The sequence below is a fragment of the Coturnix japonica genome, chromosome 17 (genome assembly GCF_054131305.1).
Source record: "Coturnix japonica strain WE chromosome 17, WE-NBRP24, whole genome shotgun sequence".
NCBI classification, from domain to species: Eukaryota; Metazoa; Chordata; class Aves; order Galliformes; family Phasianidae; genus Coturnix; species Coturnix japonica.
The window spans coordinates 3705829-3725021 of record NC_140679.1 but is presented as its reverse complement, the minus strand read 5'-3'; the positions used below and the strand labels follow the sequence as shown (position 1 = coordinate 3725021).

The window sequence follows — 19193 nt, the reverse complement described above, 5'->3', positions numbered from 1 at the left end:
TCTTTCCCTACAGGAAATGTTAGATATTTATTGCTATGTGGTACTGTGTTCTGTAGCTGAGCTGGATTTTGTTATCCTTGAAGAAGTATCTTCCTCTGAAAGGGGAGTAAAACATGATGCTCCTAATGAGCGGAGCAGAGACACAGATCTGATCTGAGTGTTGGTTTCACATTTTTGTGATGCTCTTTGCTGCAGTTTGTATCTCGAGAGAAGCCCTTGTGGTGTCAGTCTGTTGTGTAACCTGCTCTAGTTTTGTGCCTCAAGGAAGAGTGATCCTTTAAACAAATGGTGGCTATACAGAGGGTATGGGGTGAGATGCATTCCTCTGGCCCCATCCAATGGATTTTCTGTCACAAAGATCATTCTCCCCAGCTTCTCTTCTCTGAGTGGGAGCTTCAGCCCCCTGCACAGGCTGGAGGTCATCCATAGAACTTGCTTCAGAGTTTGTTTCAGGTTGTTATCCTTCCTGGCCAAAAACCAGATACAGTATTGTAGATGTGGTCCAGTGAGTGTTGAAGCAGGAATGACTTGTCCTGGTCTGGTTGTGCTGCTTTTTAATGCAGCTGATGATCTTGTTGTACTTCTTTTCTGTCAGAGCACACTGCTGGCTTGCATTCAGCCTGTGGTCTCTCACCACTTGTCCTCCTAGTCCCCAGGTCCTTTCCAACAGATACAAGCTAGTATTTCCCACCTGGGATATTGGAAGATGGGAACTTGCCAGCAGTCAGTGAAGATCTCTGAGACAGCGAGAGCGAGCGAGCTTTGAGTAGACTGGGAACCACTGTCCACAGCAGGAAATAAGAGAAGAGAAAAGATGTTTCCTTGGGCACTTGGGTGGAAATCATTCCTGACTGCTTTCTCATCCACCGGGAAAATCTGCTGATTGACAATTTGAAGCTGAGAGACTTTGGACTCTGTGCAAAGCCAAAGGTAAGAGTATCTGTTAAATCAAATACAATGTGCCCCCAAGTAATGCATGTTTGACCACCGTATGCAACAGGGGCTTGTCCAAACAAACTCCTTAAAATCAAGCTGTTTCTGTGGCTGACATGTCATTGCATCTTGTTTGGATTGGCCTGAACTGTATGAGAGTGGTTAACAGATTGCTCAGAAGCACAGGTAGATAATTTTCTCTAGCTAGACTCCCTGTTTTCATAGTCTAAGCTGTAGATAATCTTGTAGGTATATCACCTGTCTTATGCAAGGGTCTGTAATAGGAGCATGGGGTTGGTGTGCCTAAGGAACCCTCTAAGGAACTGCATGTAGGATGAGATTGTGGATAGAATAAAATGACTTTTGCAGGTGACGTACAAATCCTGTGATTGCATATGCTTGAACTGAATTGTTTCTTGATCTTCAAACTGATTTCCAGAAGCCTTTATTAACATGTAAGATGGGTGCTGGTAAGAAAGAATGGGAAGACTGCCTTACTGATTCCAAGAGAATTACTTGTCCTCAAATGATTTTTCCTGGCCAAAGTTAGAGCCTCTCACAGGTAATCGAGACCAACAGGCTGTTGTTGCACAATCAACAGGCACAATCTAGATGATCAGCTGAGGAAAAGAAAGCATCATGCCAAGGGTACTAGATAAGTGAGCAGCTTGAGATCTGCACATTTATGTGATACTCATGGTCTTAGACAATATTTGTTTAGTGAGGTCACATTGAATGAAAACAAAATCTAAGATTAATGAAAATATACAAAGGAGAAGAAGCCTCTGAGGCTTCTGAAGTGTTATGACCAGAAGACATAAACTCTGTTTTTGAAAGAGCAATTTGCTCTGTTAATTATCCATCATTTTTGTGCAGTCTGTTTTGTCAGACTTGTCTTTAGCTTCCAAGTTGTATGTGAAGACTTGTTTGCACTGTAATGCACAATGTACGAAAAATTGAGAGATGAAAATGTGAAGAGTTTTTCTATCTTTGATTTCATGTCTGGAATTTTGGAACCCACTACTTGCAGTTGTTAATCTGTCCAAACTGGTCTGGTTTGCAATGCCCTCATACTTCTTGAAAAGCTCTGCTGCTAAAGGCGGAGCAATTCCTACAAGTGCCATGGCCCCACTGTTGTTCTAATTCTTGTTTCTTTGTTTTCCACACGCTGCTTTTCAAGCCTCCTTTTTCTTTACAGTCAAAGTGAGAACTGCACTGTGAGGTGTCTGAACCTTGTTGTGCCTGTACATAAATAGAACAGCAGCAAAGCCAGACAGGTGACTGTGCTGACAGCTCTCGTAGCCAGTAACACGTAACTGTGCTAAATCCCTTGTGATGGCTTTGATTTAATTTTTGCCAGTGAAATCCTTGTAAAAGGAACTGCAGCAGTGTGATGAGCTAAGGTGAAGATGCTGGTTTTAGTAGTGCTCTAAGCTGAGTGGAAGGGCAATTGAATGAGGGTTATATGCTTTCTGTGGACAATAAGGTTGTGGTGCTGTTGGGGTGGGTCCAGAGGAGGGGCCACTGTGATGATCAGAGGGTTGGAGCAGCTCCCCTATGAGGAAAGGCTGGATTGTGGCTCTGGGCAGCCTGGTCTGGTGGTTGGCGACCCTGCACATAGCAGGGGGTTGGAACTGGATGATCTTTGAGATGCTTTTCAACCCAGGCCATTCTATGACTGTACAGTTCCATACTGGAACAAAGATAAAATGGTAACTATGTAAAACATGGAGTCAAACCTGTGTGATTTGTCCACACCAGGAGGTGATTAGAAAACAATTTGTAAGCTACAAAGCTGCTTGCATGAAAGGAAAAGAAAATAAAACTACAAGAAAAAGGGAAAACCTTTCTTCCTGAAAATAGGAAGAATAATGGACCTGACATGAAATTTGGGTGAAGCTGCCTGATTTTATGAAGCTATTCCCATTATTTTCTTGGTGCTGTGTTTCCCAAATGAGTGGTTTCTGGCTGTGCTGCAGCACCAGTCTGCATGTGAACATCAGCTCTATTCACCATCTGGGAAGATTAGGACTTCCCTTCTCCCACCAGCACCACTGAATTACAGTTACTCAGTGGTTAAACAAAGGAATCCTTAAAGAAGGGTTTACAGCTGTCGTGTTATCTGAAGTGCTTGGGGCATTCTGATGCTATTAAGCTCTATGTATTAAAAAGTTCAAAAAGAAAAGGTAGGCATCTGATTGTTGTGACAGTTTCTAAGTTATTTGGAAAGCTGTACCACCCAACCACTCCTTCTGTTTGATGGAGGTGACAAAGCTCAGTTTAATTTCTGACTGCTGTTTAAATCCTGAAGCTGGAGCTGGTTCCTGGAGCAGAAAAAGCTCGGAAGCTGTCCCTCCTACAAGCAGGCACCTCTGAGCAAAATATGACATCTCGTTTTCTGATGGTAAGGTCAGGAGATCTGATTCTAGCGTCTAGCTTTCGGCTTCATGCTATGTTAGTGGGACCTTTGGCATCTAGCACTGACCAACAGCAACTGACAGGCTGGTAACAGTGCACCCCAAAACAGTTATGTGTCTATTTATGTTATGAGGGAAAATTGCATTGCATTGAGATTTCCTATTTTTACACTTTGCAGATCTAACTCGCTGCTGGAAGAATCCTGTACGCCTTGTTCACACCATTTTCAATGAGCTGGATGAGTCTGTTGTTGGCATTTTAATACCATTGACCAGGCAGGCAATATGTATGGAGTATTTGGCTCTCTCTACAGTCATGAATGTTTGAGTATCTTCAACATGTGGCTCATTGCTTCCATTTCAGGCTGCCCAGAGAAGCTGTGGATGCCTGTCCTTGGTGTTGAAGGCGAGGTTGGATGGGTGATGGGCAGCCTGAGCTGGTTAGTGGGCAGCAAGCCCATGGCAGGGTGTTTAGAACTTAATGATCTTGAAGGTTTCTTCCAACCCAAGCCCTCCCGTGATCCTATGATTCCATGATTTCATTCAGGTTTATTAAGATGAGATGAGTTCTCCTGAATGCGCTGCTCTCCATAGGATTATACTTGGAGTTTTAAATTATAATTGGGTGACTTAAACCAGACACCAAACTTTCTGATGGCCAAAATGAAATGAAATCAATCCTTTACTGTGTCAGTAGTCTGTAACCAGAGCCCATCAGGTAATTCCCAGCCTCCTGCCTGTATCAGTGGCTGCACACAGTGAAAAAGTCTGATGGGATTTTAACCTCTAAAATGTTCTAAAGCAACCAGAGGGTGAATATATTCACTATGCAAATACCTGCAGGAATAAGCTTGTCATGTATGTCCTCAGGTAGCACAGTAGTTAATGGTGGGACTCAGTAGGTCATGCTGAAAGTTGAGTCTGCTGATCTTGAAGGTCTTTTCCAGCCTACATGACCTTATGCTAATATTTCTGTATTTCTTTCTGTTCAGCTCCCAGAAAACCTCCCACCCAGCCCCCAGCTGACCCCGTGGTGAAAAATAAAACAGAAACCTCAGTGACACTGGCATGGTCCCCTCCGAAGATGCAACGCCCCATTCCAATCGATGGCTACATTGTGGAAGGCAATAAACTAACTGGCTTCACGTGGGTGAGGTGCCACGAGTCTCATGTCCCCGTCCCAGAGTTCACGGTGAGCAATCTGTCTGAAGAGGCTGATGATCAGTTCCGAGTGTCTGCAGTCAATGCGCATGGACAGAGCCCGTCTCTGGAATTCCCAGGGAGCGTGCACCTTGGTAAGCACAAAAACCCCAATGGAAATGGGTCAGTGTGAGCTGAGCAGCTGTGTTGGTTCCCTAAAGATGTTTCCTTTGACTTTAAGGATAGTAGTGCATTAACACACCAAAGGCTTTCCTTTATTACTAGTTCTCCTGTCAACCTCCAGCTACCACTAAAGTGATACAAGTTCTGTTTCTGTGACAGAGACATGAATATCCTTATCTTTTGATATCTCACATGTGCAAGAGGCAGAACTTTCTGTAACAGATCTTAAGCATAGAAGTGCTTCTTCCAGCACTCATGCAGAGGGAGAAGTAGAAATGTACCTATGATTTAATCTTCCATCTCTAAATGAGATACCAGACTTGCATCTAAAGAGCATTAAGACATCCATGTTGTTCTTCCTCAGAACCAGTCCTGGCTGTGAAATCCCCCCTAACAGCTGGTGAAGCTGTACCTGGAGGGGATGCCATGTTTACTACTGATCTTACAACAATGTGTTGCAGCACTTGGTACCTCAGTGGTAAAGTCTTACAGGAAAGCGAGACCTGCATCATCAAGAGAATCCAAACTACTCACAGCCTAATCATAAAGAACATCACCAAGAATGATGGTGGAGCAGAAGTGAAATTTGTTGCCGAAAATGTTGATGTCAGCACCAAGATGAGAGTGAGAGGTATTTGCTTTGATCCTTCTCCTTTCCTCTTACAGTCAAGGCAAAGTTGCTGTGATCTGATGATTAGAACTGGGGCTGCAGGCATTCACTGACTGTACCAAATACCTGAAATTGCATCCCATGGACTGATGTGAGTCCTGGTAATGACCTAAACATGACAGCACTGAGTGTAGGGTAAGCCAGTCTACCCAGCTGCTTGGTATCTGAACCAGATTGCTTCATGCCAGCTGATGAATGTCTGCAGTTCACAGCTATTGGCCAGTGCATTCAGTCACCAGGTTTACCACTGCATCACCATAGAGCAGTACTTTCAGCTCCAGGTTCAGACAGCCTTTCTGATTGCACTGGAATAATTTAGAAGTAGGGGAGCAATCATTCCAATAATATCTCTATCAATCAGCTTTGCATGACAAAATAGAACAAATAAACATTCATGATGGGAGGACCTGTTTGTCATTGGGTGGAAACCTCTGCAGAAGCATGTTTAGAGCATTCTTAATCAGTAGAAGGAGATGTTTGGTTGATTTTTACTTAGTAAATCCGGCAAGAAGACCAAATGAAATATCTTGAATTGCTCAGCAGTGACACAATGATGAGTGCAGGAACAGAAGGTGATACTTTTTCAGAGATCTTGCAGCAAACATTGACCACGTTAGCCTGATATCAATTGAAATAACGAGGCCTTTGCTCCTGACAGTTGCTGCAGTGAGATTTACCAATAAGAGCAAAGATGTAGAAAAGATCTGCGCTCGGCTGCGTGAGGAAGCCAAACTGCAGGCTGAGCTTTCAGACACAGGCGCTACTGTGGAGTGGATGAAGGATGGGAAGGAGCTCAAGGCCAGTGAAAAATAAGAACTGCACATTGTGGGGAAGAAACACACCCTGAAAATTCACAACGTCTCAATGGATGATGCTGTAAGTTGTCAGTGCATCTGTGAGGGGGATAAAATGCATGAGTTTGCATGATGAGGCTCTTCATCATCTTCTGCTGGCTTGTCACCCTTGTTGATCCATGGAGAAACAAGGAAGGCCTAGAGTAGTGTATGCACTTTGGCATTGGAGAGCTTACTTAATTGCTTCTTCTCAAAGAACAAACTCCAGAGAGTCATGGAGACATCTCCAAACAGAATTGAATAATGGGACTAAATTGATGGAGAGCAGAACTTCCTGCCACGGCTTGTCAGCTAGTCTTAATTTTGCTTTTCTTCTCTCTGTCATGTTAGCATAATATTTCATACTGGCAGGTCTGCCCAAAGAATTAAATGAATTAACTGATGGACGTTTCCATGTGCTTTGCACTGTAATGTGACTATCAAATGAGTAATCAATGCTGTTATTTTAAAATCTGTGTTGGCAAGCTGTATGACAAACAGCTGCTGTTGGTAGCTTGGTTACTGCAGAATCAGCTTTTGTGTATCTCATAGATAGGGAAGAGACCCTTAAGGGTCAGCTAGTTGGACTCCCTTGCAATGAACAGGGGCACCGCAGCTCCATCAGGTGCTCTGAGCCCTGTCCATCCTGACTTTGAACATCCTCAGGCTCACAAATCTTATACCTATGCCACACACTCGCAGTATTTCACCATTCAGCATCGCCACTTGTATCTTCTCTTGTTGTAAATCAGAGCTAGCTGGTAAATCATCTGCTGTGCGGGTCAGCTGTGTCTCTCCCATGGGCATCACGTGGCTGCTGGGAGGCTCTGAAGAGCTGCAGCCAGAGGTGTGTCACCCGCTGGGCCTCGTGCCCAAAGGAGCCCACAGGAAAGTGTTGTTGCAGTTTGTCATGCACTGCACTGCCATGAGACTTGACGTGCCAGACATCCTCTGACACGTGACCTCCTGCATCCAGGCAGGACGTCTGAGACGTCTCCTTCAGCCTGACGTGGCTGCAGTTTCACACTGGTTTTACTAAGGAAGGAGAAGGCACGTGGATGAAACTCTTTTCGTGCTCTTCCTTCCAGACCTTTCAACCTGTGATCCATGCTGGTGGAAAAACAGAGATCTCAGCAACATCCATCCTTTTCAGGGAGGTTGGGAAGAGGAGATGGTGTTATCCCATAAAGGGAGGTGGGGAACTCGCACAGGCTGCCCAGGGAGGTGGTGGGATCCCTGGAGGTGTTGAGGAACTGTGGAGATGTGGCCCTGATGGATGTTATCAGGGGGCATGGTGGGGTGGGTTGGGGTTGGAATCAAAGGAGGACCCCCATGTATTTCAGCAGGAAGCACTACTGGTAATAAGACCTCTGGAGCAAATCCTGGTAGGGCCACGCTCAGCTGGTCCAGTCCGGAGGCTGTTCCTCCTTACTGCAGTATCTGCAGTGAAAACCAGCACCTGCTTTTGTGTGTCTGGGCTCACATCCAGCAGTGGTGAGGGGACTACAATGATAAGAGACAGTTCCTGAAAAAATGAATTAAATTTGACTGTATGATAGGATGGAGTTAAATGTATTTACAGGATCTCAGGCATCCCAGTGTCCATCAGCTGGCTCTCGAGCTCCTAAAAGACAGGCGTTCTGTAGAACGTTGTTGAATTTGTATTATCCATGCGTGTTCTTGGAACTGCAGAACAAATGCATGCATAATCCAGACTTTGATTTTAGCAGCTCTGACTGCGCTGTCTCAACAGACCCAACTCAGTTGTGTGCGCTGTTTTGAAATGATATGTTAACAAGAAGTTGGAAAACAAACTCCATTACCTGGAGTAAAATAGGACCGTGGCCTTAGGCTTAAACCTTTGGCTAAGACAGTGGTGAGATTTTGAATCTTTGCAGTCAATTGTTCCACTGTGTGTTAATAGGGGCCAGTTTCATCATCTAACTTTTGCGCTCCAATTAATTTCCATAAAGGAATTCTGTTTTTCTTTTCAGTCCTAAGTGTTATCTCCATCTTTTAGGCTCGATTTGTTTGCCAGGGGGTTACAATGCAGTAATAGAACACCCTCCATTGATTTCCTTCTAGTCTGCTTGTTCCAGTTCTTTCCTCAGTTTTCCTATTTCAGACACTTTCTTGAAGCCTTGGGCTTCTTCCTTTGGCTCTGTCCCCTGTACAGTGTATGTCCTTCAACTTGTGGAGATAAGGTAATCTGGTACGTGGTTTATAAAAGCTGCCAATTTGCCGGCTTCTGAATTAGAGTCTAGCAATTAGAACTAGGAATAAACGTGTATCTTTGGTCTTATGATAAATGAATGCCTCATGGTCACCAATGTTCCTGCAGTTCTTTACCATCATACATATTTTGTGTGCCCATATTTTGTTTCAGCACTGGCAGACTTCATAAACAAAGAGACAACTGGAGGAGTTATCAGGGCAGTTGCTGGAAAACACGCTGAATTTGTTTCTGAGACCTCTGAAGCCAATGTCATGGTGAAGTGGTACAAAAATGGCAAAGAAATCATGACCAGTAAGAAATTCACAATGGAAGATAAAGGGAAACTGCATAAGCTTGTGGCTTCAGCTGTAACGAAAGAAGACGAGGGAACATCTGCAAAATTGGAGATGACACTCTGATTTTTGATTGGAAAGTCTCAGGTAAGTTTGTGAGGCAAACATGGGATCACAATCCATGTAAAGCACTTCAGACTTCATTCATTTTATTTGTCCAGCCCTGTGGGTTTCCAGTATTTAGGACAAAGATTGCATAGCTCTATTGAAGCAATTCTGACCTTACTGTTGTCCCTATGCAAATCCACAGGATGAGCAAATAATGTAACTGTGTTGTGATGAATTCAGGACAGCCTTAGCTCCAACTGACGCTGGAGTCATGACTTGAGCCCTCACATCTGGGCTTCATTCTTCTAGTTCATGAATTGCCTCAGCACTTACATCATCTTTAAACCTCTGACTGAAATGGTCCTAAGTTATTAGCATGGGAATCCTGTCTCCTCTTTTGACAAATTAAACTCCACATTTGGAGAGTTGAGTGTCTCCTGCTGTACCCAAAGGATGTTCTGATCTCTGAGGTGTCTCCCTGAGGTGCTGTAAGCACAGCCATTAGCTCATAGTACAAGTAAAGCACTGTCAGGTCAAGCCTGGAGGAGTAATGCTTGTCACTGACATGTTCCTGTTCAGGGTGGAGCTGGAGGGTAAAAATAACACAAGAAATTGTCATTGATATTCAATATCTGTGAAATTCAGCTGGCTGCATTCACAGAACCTGGCGTTAAGATCTGTTTTCTGGTTTCTATCTTGAGCCTATTTTCCATAACCCAGTCCTCATTTATGAACTGAAGCTCTACTGAAAGCCTTTCGCTGTGTATGCTCATGCTGCAGTGCAGCGCTTGTGACCTTTAACAGCACATTCACGTTCCTCTGATCACAGGATCCTTAAGGTTGATTAAGACCCTCTAGTCCGACTGCTCACCCATCACCACCATGATGCTCACCATCAGCTAGCTAAAAACTCAGCAGAGATGATAGATCAAGCACAACATTGGATTTGGGGTGGCTAGAGAATCCTAAGATATTGAAGGATTGCTTGCAGGTGGTGTTGGCTCAGGTATTCACCCTGCATCCCACCTCCTGTTCTGTTTGGTTGAGAATCATGCATTCTGCAATTTCACTTTGTAATTCAAAGACCCTGGCTTTATCTGTTGAAAAACTGATCTAAAACAAGCCAAGAAGACTCCATTGGAACTGGTTGATGCAGAACAAAGGCATCCCAAAAGGACAAGTTGCACTGTTTGATGAACTTTATCAGATGAGAGCTAAGCTAAGATTTAAAAAGTTCTGGGGCTGTCTGTGAGCATCAAATACAGAGGAAGCCTGCATGATTCCCTAAGAATGGATACCTCCTACTTTGGTGTAGGGTTAAGGGAACACTAGCAGTAACTCCTATCACAAAATGTCACATGGCTCAGACAAAAAAGTCATCAAGAGGGCTTAATTAGGAGCACCAAATGGTCACAAGATGGTCTTAGGGCAGGGAAGTAATCAATCTACGTGATATTGGTTAGTGCTATTAGTTCTTAACAGCTTGACTCTAGAAGGACTGTTGTTCTTTGGTCACCTAGTTTTAAAAGAATAGATGTCTCCTGTCTATTACAATTTTTAACGCATTATTTGTTCATTGATGCCATAAATGTGTGTGGCATAGTAATTGGCCTTGGTATATTCAGTGACTGAAAGCGACAGTTGTTGCTCTAAGAAATGCAGTACTAAGCTAGGTCTGCCTGTAGCTGACAGCCATCAGCTTGCTCCTCAGGCAGGTTCTGTCTGGATGGAATGAAGGGCATGAAATACTGATGTGCTCATCAAACGCTGCTTGTTAGCTTAGAGACAAGGTGTTGAATTGGTTTGTTCATGTATTGCAAACAGGTTACTTAGCTGCCTTCATTTTAGCTTCAGAAGAACATGTGCAGAATACAGAATTGATTAAAAGAAATAAGAACTGTCTGCATAGAACTTACTCTTTCCTTACACAGGAGAATCAAGCACACGTTTGTATGTGAGTACCTCCAGAGGTGAAACTCGATCCCCCAGATGTAATGAGCATAGACATTACAATCAGTTCTAACTGTATCTTAATGCTGTGCTGAATAAGCCTGAGTCAGGATGTAAACCACTTTCTCTTTTTTTCTTCAGATGAAGCCATTAATTCTGTCAACAAGCCCAAAACGACTCCAGAAATATCAGTCAGTCCTTCTGAAGACCTGGAGCTGGTGTGTGAGGTGTCAGCTGCAAGCGGAGCTGTCGTATGGAAGAAAGATCAAACAGAGGTGAAGCAGGACCAGAGGACAACCATCATCTCCCAGGGGACGCACCGCAAGCTCATGGTCAAAAATGTGACACTGAAAGACCAAGGGAGCTACAGCTGTGAAACAAAAGATGACAAAGCAACATTCCAAGTGAAAGTCAGAGGTGAGAAAATGCTTGGAATCCCAGAGATAAAGGAACTCTTCATTTGGTGTGTCTTGCATTTGGAGGATCAACTGACAGCCTCTCTGGTGCAAAACACTTTGGCTATAGGACTTTCTTTGTCATCTAGTGTCATAGCAACACTTTTCTACATGTGCTTTTACATCCAGGAATGAATTACTGCAACAAACAATAGGCAAGGAGGGTAACTTGTGCAGCTCTTGTAGTCAGCTGGTGTCTGCAGGGTTACAGTGCAAGAGCACACGAGGCATGCAAGGAGTGAGAAAAGGGGAGGTGTTTGAAGAGATCTGGTTACAAAATTTGAATGACACAATTAGGTGGAAAATGCCACTAATCAGACTCATAAATGGCCTGGGTTGCAAAGGCCCACAGTGCTCATCCAGTTCCAACCCCCTTCTTCCTATGTGCAGGGTTGCCAAGCAGCAGCCCAGGCTGCCCAGAACCACATCCAGCCTGGTCTTGAATGCCTGCAGGGATGGAGCATCCACAGTCTCCTTGGGCAACCTGTTCTAGAGGGCCGTTCCCTTCTGATTTCTGGAAATGTAGAGAGACATCAGAAGAAAAAAAGATAAGGGAGGAGGTTCAGCAGTGCATGCAGGTGTTCTAAATCTCATGTCCAAATCTGCTATCAGACTGCGAAATATTTAGCTTTATGATATGATATGATGTGATATGATATGATATGATATGATATGATATGATATGAAATGATATGCCTATCATTTCCCAAGGCAAAATAGAGGGGAAAGTATTTTCCTGTCTTAATGAGGCATCACGATGCTCCCTGTGAAGGGCAAGTATAGTGAAAATGGGGAACTGGAGTTAGCTCTGCAGCAGACTACAGCAAAACGGTGTGACTGTTGTGATGTCCCTGCAGAGAAAGAAGATGTGTTTACAAACAAGGACAAGGTACAAAAGGAGGTGAAGGCTGTACTGACTCAAAATGCCACGCTGAGCTGCGAGGTGGCCCAGGAGAAGACTCACCAAGATTCATGTCACAGGTGAGAGAAATTGTTTGGACTGTATTGAACCCCCCAACAACGAATGAGGGGAAAGTTAAGTGGTTTGACACATTCAGCCCCAGCATTCAGTGATGTAGACCGTGCTTAAATTCTGTTTAATTCATGCACTGTTTTGTTTGCCTTCTGAAGCTATTACTGCAGAGGACTTGGGTAGTCTCAGCTTAAGATGGGCTGGAAATAACTGGGGAATTTCCCTGGGGATCTCAAGTAGATGCAATGATAGCAAAATGAGAAGTCAATAATTACAGGGGAAATTAAAGAATATTAAAGATATCTTCAGGGCACAAGCACACCTCTGCAAATGCTTCTTCCTAAATAGTCTCAGAGACAGCATTTGGTCACAATGCTAGAAGGCAGCATTGGTGGTTTCTATTAAATTAAAGAAACCTGCAACTAAAAAGGTTTTCCTGTATTTTCTTTTGTTTTCTTCTCTATAGCAGGTACAAAAGAAATGCTTAAAAACAGAAAGGCTTCAAGCTGGTGCTTTTCTTTCCAGAAATGGAGGAAGACAGGCGTTCTATTTATTAGGAGAGTCTGATAAGAAAGTGGAAAAAGGCTTTTTACCAGGGTCTGTAGCAACATAACAAAGGGCAATGGTTTCAAAAGTGAAGAGGGTAGTTCTTTATGATGAGGGTGGTGATACACTGGAACAGATTGTCCAGTGAAGGTTGTGGGTGACTCATCATTGGGAGTGTCCAAGGCCAGGCTGGATGGGGACCCTGGGCAGCCTCATTTAGTGAATGATGTCCCTGACCACGGCAAGAGGTTGGACTGGATGATCTTTAAAGCTTCCTTCTATACCCAAACCATTCTATGATTCCATATGGGAAACCATTTTATTACTGCCTCTGAAAACTCAGGAGATATTAGAACTGTTTTCAGAAATAAGTAGGTGAGAAAAATACATTTCCTCACTATGACTTAATCACAAACAGAATTTAACCTTGACCCTCACCTGGCTTTTGCTGGCAAAGCAACTTACAGCTGTCAGCTTGTTTGGACAATGTAATGCCTGTCCCCTTGTAAGAAACAGACTTTTCAATGACTGCGTATGCTGGTGTGCTGCTGGACAGTGGGGAAAGGGGTGTTTTTTAATTTTTGAAGATTTTGGAACATGATACTGGTGGAAATGAAAACAAGTTTAGGGCTATCTAAGCTGTTTTGGTCTGGCAGGGAGGAAGTTCTTCACTGGCAATTGATATAGTTCAGATGTTGGCATTCAGTTCATAGCACTGTCAGGAAATGTGAGTGGGAAAGCTGTCCTCAACGGTACAGTCCAAAGACTAATTTGGGCATTTGGGGAATGCTGTGTAGAAAAGATTCATGTCTTAAATGTGCCCATTTGCCTTCAATTCCAGAAGCAGAAGATGTTTTTATCAACAAGGAGAAGGTGCAGAAGGAGGTGAAGGCTGCACCAACAGAAAATGCCACACTGTGCTGCGAGGTGGCCCAGGAGAAGACGGAGGTGAAGTGGTACAAGGAAGGGAAACTGATCACCTCGAGCAAGAACTTCAAGGTGGAGTCAGAGGGCAAACAGCGTCGGCTGGTGGTGAGCCAGGTGGAGAAGAAAGATGCAGGGGAGTACAGCTGCAAGGCTGCTGGCCAGAAACTCACCTTCAAGATTCATGTCACAGGTAAGACAGGTGTTGTCTGAAATACAGCAGAGAACAGTAAAGTAAAATCTAGTTTCTATTATACAGTGGTCCAGTTGCAGTAGTCTTTGCTGAGGTTTTTTCCCTATACTTGATTGCCTGGGTTTGTAGCAAGTATTTGGTTTTAGTATGACACAAAGACCTGTTTCAGTCTGTCTGTAGAACAATAATTAGTAGTATATGTACAATGGAAGCAGTGTTCAAGTAATTATTCTAATCTCTCCTGTGCCTGAGATCCCAAACTGTAATTCTTGTTCACCGAAACATTTGACTAAGCTAAGTATGTGCAGTGAGGCTGGAGTGCATGTTCTACGTGCAGCCTTTCATGGCAGGAGAAGCAGGAACTTCTCCTAGTAGTACACTGCCTTTTTACTATGCCTTTATGTTGGAGGCTGCATCTGGATAGGTGAGTCTGCTACTCACAGTAAGAGACCTGGTAGAGCTGACTATTCCCAGAGCTCAAAGTAAGATAGATATCTGCAAATCACACACAAAGAACAAAGGACTGCGTTGGTGAGCATATTTCCTTTGTGCCTTTGACAGTCACAGGTGTGGCAATGGTAGAGGCCATGAGGAGTCTGTTCAGGAAGCCAGGAGTACTGTTCTGGGTCATGAAAAGGCAGCCAGTGGTTTGACTATCACATGTTTATGTGTTTTGATGTTTCACAGTGGGTCTTAAGTAAAAGGAACTCAGGTTTTGGTTGCCTGCAGGACAAATGTTCTTTTGGGTTCAATATGTTTGCATAGTGACTTGCAACCATGGGACTGGTGTTCAAGGACCCTCTTGGTTCTTTCAGTTCCTAGGTTCTTTCTTGCCTAGATTTGACACTTTGTTTCAACAGAAGAGCTGATATTCTCTAGTGAAGGCTATTAGTTTGGGCACAAGTGGTAACCTAAACCTGTTCCAACCTGTACATACAAACCTGCAAGATGGTCTCATTTCAGTCCTTCTGTTTTTCTTTTCTTCCCTCAGAGCCAAAACCTGTGTTTATAAACCAGGAGCAGGTGCAGAAAGAGGTGAGTGCTGCCCTGGCAGCAAGTGCCTCCCTCAGCTGTGAAGTAGCACAGGATCCAACTGAAGTAAAATGGTACAAGGATGGAAGACTGCTTGCCTCCTCCAGAAAGTTCAGAATGGAATCTGTGGGCAAAACACGGCGTCTGGTTGTGGAGCAGCTGGAGAAGAAAGATGCTGGAGAATACATCTGCCATGCTGCTGGCCAGAAGATGACCTTCAAGTTGGAAACAACTGGTGAGCATTCAAAAATTCTCAGCCAGGATTTTGTAGCCTTGTTGTGAACTGGGTTTTAGGGTGAAATCTCAGTTTTCTTTGCACGTGACAGTGTGAGAATTTGCTCTGGCCCTTTGTGTACCTCCCCGGTGCTCAGCTGTTCCTTCCCTTACTTGGGGATAACGTCATTTATTCAATGTTATGTCCAAACGGGCTTGTTAACAGTCCTCTGCAGTGCTTTAAGCTGTCATAGGTCAGCCAGAATTTATGCATGTTCTATAGCCATTCCTTCATGTTGAAAACACTGCACTGTGCTTAAGCTTCAGCATATGTTCCAATAAGCACAGTTCCATTAATTCTACGGAATTGGGTGAATTAGGCATAGATCTGAAGGCTGCCTTTGTCCAGTGCAGAGATGGAAGGACTAATGTAGATTTGACTTGATATTTTCCCTTCTAGGATGGGAAGGAGCTCCGTCAAAGTAAAAAAGTGGACATTACTTCCCAGGGAAATAAGAGAAGTATCATTATTCACAGGCGGTGAACTCTCATTTTCTCTCTCAGTCTGCAACCAGGTTGGGTTGCTGTTTCAGTACTGGCTGTTTTATGCAGGAACTCTGCTCCTGAGGTTAATCCAAGTTGTATCCAGGCCCTTCAGAAGGAAAGGGAAATAGCAGCACAGAAATATGGTCTGATTCTGACATAAAGAAGTGCAGACCTGGAGAGTTAAAAGGGATTGTGTGATGTTCAAGGGATTTTGAAGCAAAGATGTCCCCTAGGTAAGATTTGTGGCTGACATTCCCCATACACTGTGGGCACACAAGGTAAGGAGAGACTAGTGATGAGCATGCAGAGAAGCCAATGATTCAGACAGGTTTGTAGTGACACGACATTGTAGAGTTCTGTCTAGTTCTCCTTGGCATAGTTTGGAAAATAAAGATGAGGTAATTGGTGGTAACCAGTATGGCTTCCTAAAATTCAAGCCATGCCTGACAAACTTGGTGGCCTTTCATGATGGAGTAACAGCATCAGTGGATAATGGGAGAGCAACTGACATCATCTACTTGGACTTGTGCAGAGCATTTGATCCTGTCCTGCATGACATCCTGGTCACTGAACTGGAGAAAAATGGTTTTGATGGATGGACCAGTTGCAGGATAGGGAACTGTCTGGATGGTCACACTCAGAGAGCAGCAGTCAATAGCTCAGTGTCCAGGTGGAGGGTGGTGTTGGGACCAGTGTTATTTAACATTTTTGTAGGCAACATGGAGAGTGGAATCAAATGAACCCTCAGCAAGTCTACAGATGACACCAAGCTGAGCGGTGCTGTTGATGTGCTAGAGGGAAGGGATGCTACTCAGAGGGACCTGGACAGGCTGGAGAGGTGGGCCCTTGGCAGCCTCATGAACTTGAGTGTGGCCAAGTACAAGGCCCTGCACCTGGGTCAGGGCAATCCCAAGCACAGGCACAGGCTTAGAGGAGAATGATTTGAGAGAAGCCTTGACCCTGAGGAGAAGAGTTGGTCTGGAGGGAGGTGTCCCTGCCTATAGCAGGGGGACTGGAACTAAATGACCTTAAAGATTCAGTCAGTTCTATTGTTTTTCTACCCTTAATTTTGCTTGAAAGGTTTTAGAATAAATGAGATTCTGGTTTCCATGAAAACTGTTTGCAGGGAGCTCCATTGTAGCTAGTAGGTCTGTCTTTAAGTTCAAGGGCAATAATGCATTGACTGTGTTGAAGAGAGAAATGACTCAGGAATGGATGATGGTTTAGAATAAAACATAATCCTACTTATTTTCTATGCAAATATGTGTAAGGAAAAGATGCTGCACTCAGTTCTGGAAATATCCTGACAAATATGTCTCTACCGTTTCACAGCTGGAGATATCAAGATTGTTAAACCACTGGAAGATGTGGAAGTGAATGAATATGGGAGTGCATCTTTTGTCTGAGATTTCACACGATGAGGTTCAGAGCCAGTGGTACAAAGATGACAACAAGCTGAAAGCTGATGACAACATCAGAATGCGGCAAGATGGTAGGGTGTAAGAGGGGGGTCTTTCTCCTGAGTGGGGGGTGGGTTGGAGATCAAGCATATAAGACATCTGAAATGAAGTGAAGAAGGTTCAGAAGGGAGTTCACCTTTTGTTTTGGGACTGAGGTTAGGGTGGAACAAGTGACATGGTGGGATGCTTAGTGTGGGAAGTGTGATGCTATCCCACCATCCCACACTGCTGGGAGCAGGTAGGAAATGAGTGCAGTTATTTCCAAAGTGGGGGTGAACAGGGCAGTCAGTTCACCTCTCCAAAGAGGTTTTGTCTGACAGTGAGTGTGATCCTTCTGTATCAGGTACTTTGAAGGTGACGACAGCCACATTCGGTCAGTCCTTGTAGAAGCCATGTTTAGATTACACTTTGGTGGGGATGTGGACGTGGGGGAATGGGTGGTTTCATTGACATGAGAGAACAGGCAGTGATGCTGTGAAACCAGATGGATGATGCTCAGCCTGGCCATGTGCCTCAGAGCTCTTTGCTCAAGGAAGCCAAGTGTAGTTGTGGGGTTGCTCTCAAGAGCCCAGTTTGGTAGGGACAAGCTGGAGGTTGGACTAGATGACCTTAGTGGTCTTTTCCAGCCTTAGTGACTCTGTGGTTCTCTGCTTCAGGAAAGAGCTACTCGCTGACTTACACACGTGTCCAAGTCAAGGATGCAGCAGAAATAAAATCTGTAGCAGAAAAGGCAGAATCTCGTGAATCTTGTGCCCATCTTACAGTTAAAGGTAATTATGCTTCTGATGACGATTTTGATTAAATTATGTTATAAACGAGCTAACATCCTTTGATTTAATGTCAAGGAAGTTAAACACCACCAGGACCTTTCACAGAAATAAAAACTCCTGCCTACCTACCTTTCTGCCCACAAAATATCCAGCTTCTCTTTTGGAATTTACTTTTGCTAAGTAAAACAGATTATTTTCTTAGGAGGTTGATTTTCTACGTTTAGACTTCAGATTTGTGTTTGAACGTTGAGGGATAAAAAACATAGCTTGACTTTTTCTTCATTTTCTCTTGCTGTTTGAAAAGAACACAGGGTTTTGTTTTTTTTTTTAATATATACAATGTTAGGGTATATATATGATGTTAAGTGTGATAAAGAAAAGGGAGACATTTGAGTTAGCACACTACTCAAGAGTTCAGTCCCCAGCTTTGCCACTGTTACAATTATAAGGGCAAGAACTTCCTGGAAAATGAATTTCTCCTAAGTAGAGTCATTACATTTGAGCTACAGAGACCTTTACTAGGTGAAAACTTGTTGTTCAGAGCTAAGTTGCTGTATTTAACCAAAGTAATTATCAATGTCCGTGTTTCATTGAACCTCTTTTCCATTTCGTAATGCGAGGAGTTTGATATTGGGATGGGAAGGTCATGGTTTGATTTAGATGTTGGACTGGGAATCAGAAGATCTGGGCACTTTTCAGATTGTCAATCTTATTGTCTGACTTCTTAACAACATTCTTTTCTTTCTGTTATTTTTTAATGATGTTTCAAGGCATTCTGAGCTGATAGGTGTAGTGTTCATGTGCAGTAATGCTGGTGTGAGTAAGTGGGGTGATAATGTAAGGGTTTTTTACATTCCTTCTAAATCTCTGTTTTCTCTTGTTCCATCCTTCTTAAAGAGCAATCCATTAATCTAGTAAAGGAGCTGTGTGATGACTATGTGACTGAGCCTGAAGAAGCCAAATTTGAAAGCGAGATATCCATTCCATCTGTGAAACCTCCCAAGTGGTATTCCTACATGGGGAAGTCTTACAGGCTGGCAGAAACTTGATTATGCAGCAAGAAGGCACCATCCACCAGCTGACCATACTGAAAACCACCACTGATAATGACAGGCACCATTCAGTTCTCAATTGGCAAATCAAAATCCACAGCCAATCTGCTCGTCAGAGGTAACATATCCTGGCTTGGTTTACATCATGAAGATGAAGAATTAATTAACGTACAGTCTTCCTTCACTGGGGTCTTTGAAATATTGTGTGTGTGTCTGGAGGGTCTGCTCCATTTCCATTTAAAAGTCGTTGGACACTAAATGAGACAGCTGCATCTCAGTAAAAGATC

General features: G+C 43.6%; 1 long non-coding RNA gene across 1 annotated transcript; it reads left to right on the top strand.

Annotated features, from left to right (window-relative positions):
- Positions 1-6020: 6020 nt before the first annotated feature.
- LOC146758068 (uncharacterized) lies at positions 6021-11396 on the top strand. The gene is made up of 3 exons (XR_014935258.1): positions 6021-6219; positions 8563-8831; positions 10884-11396. It is a non-coding gene; the product is annotated as an uncharacterized LOC146758068 (long non-coding RNA).
- The last annotated feature ends 7797 nt before the right edge of the window (positions 11397-19193 follow it).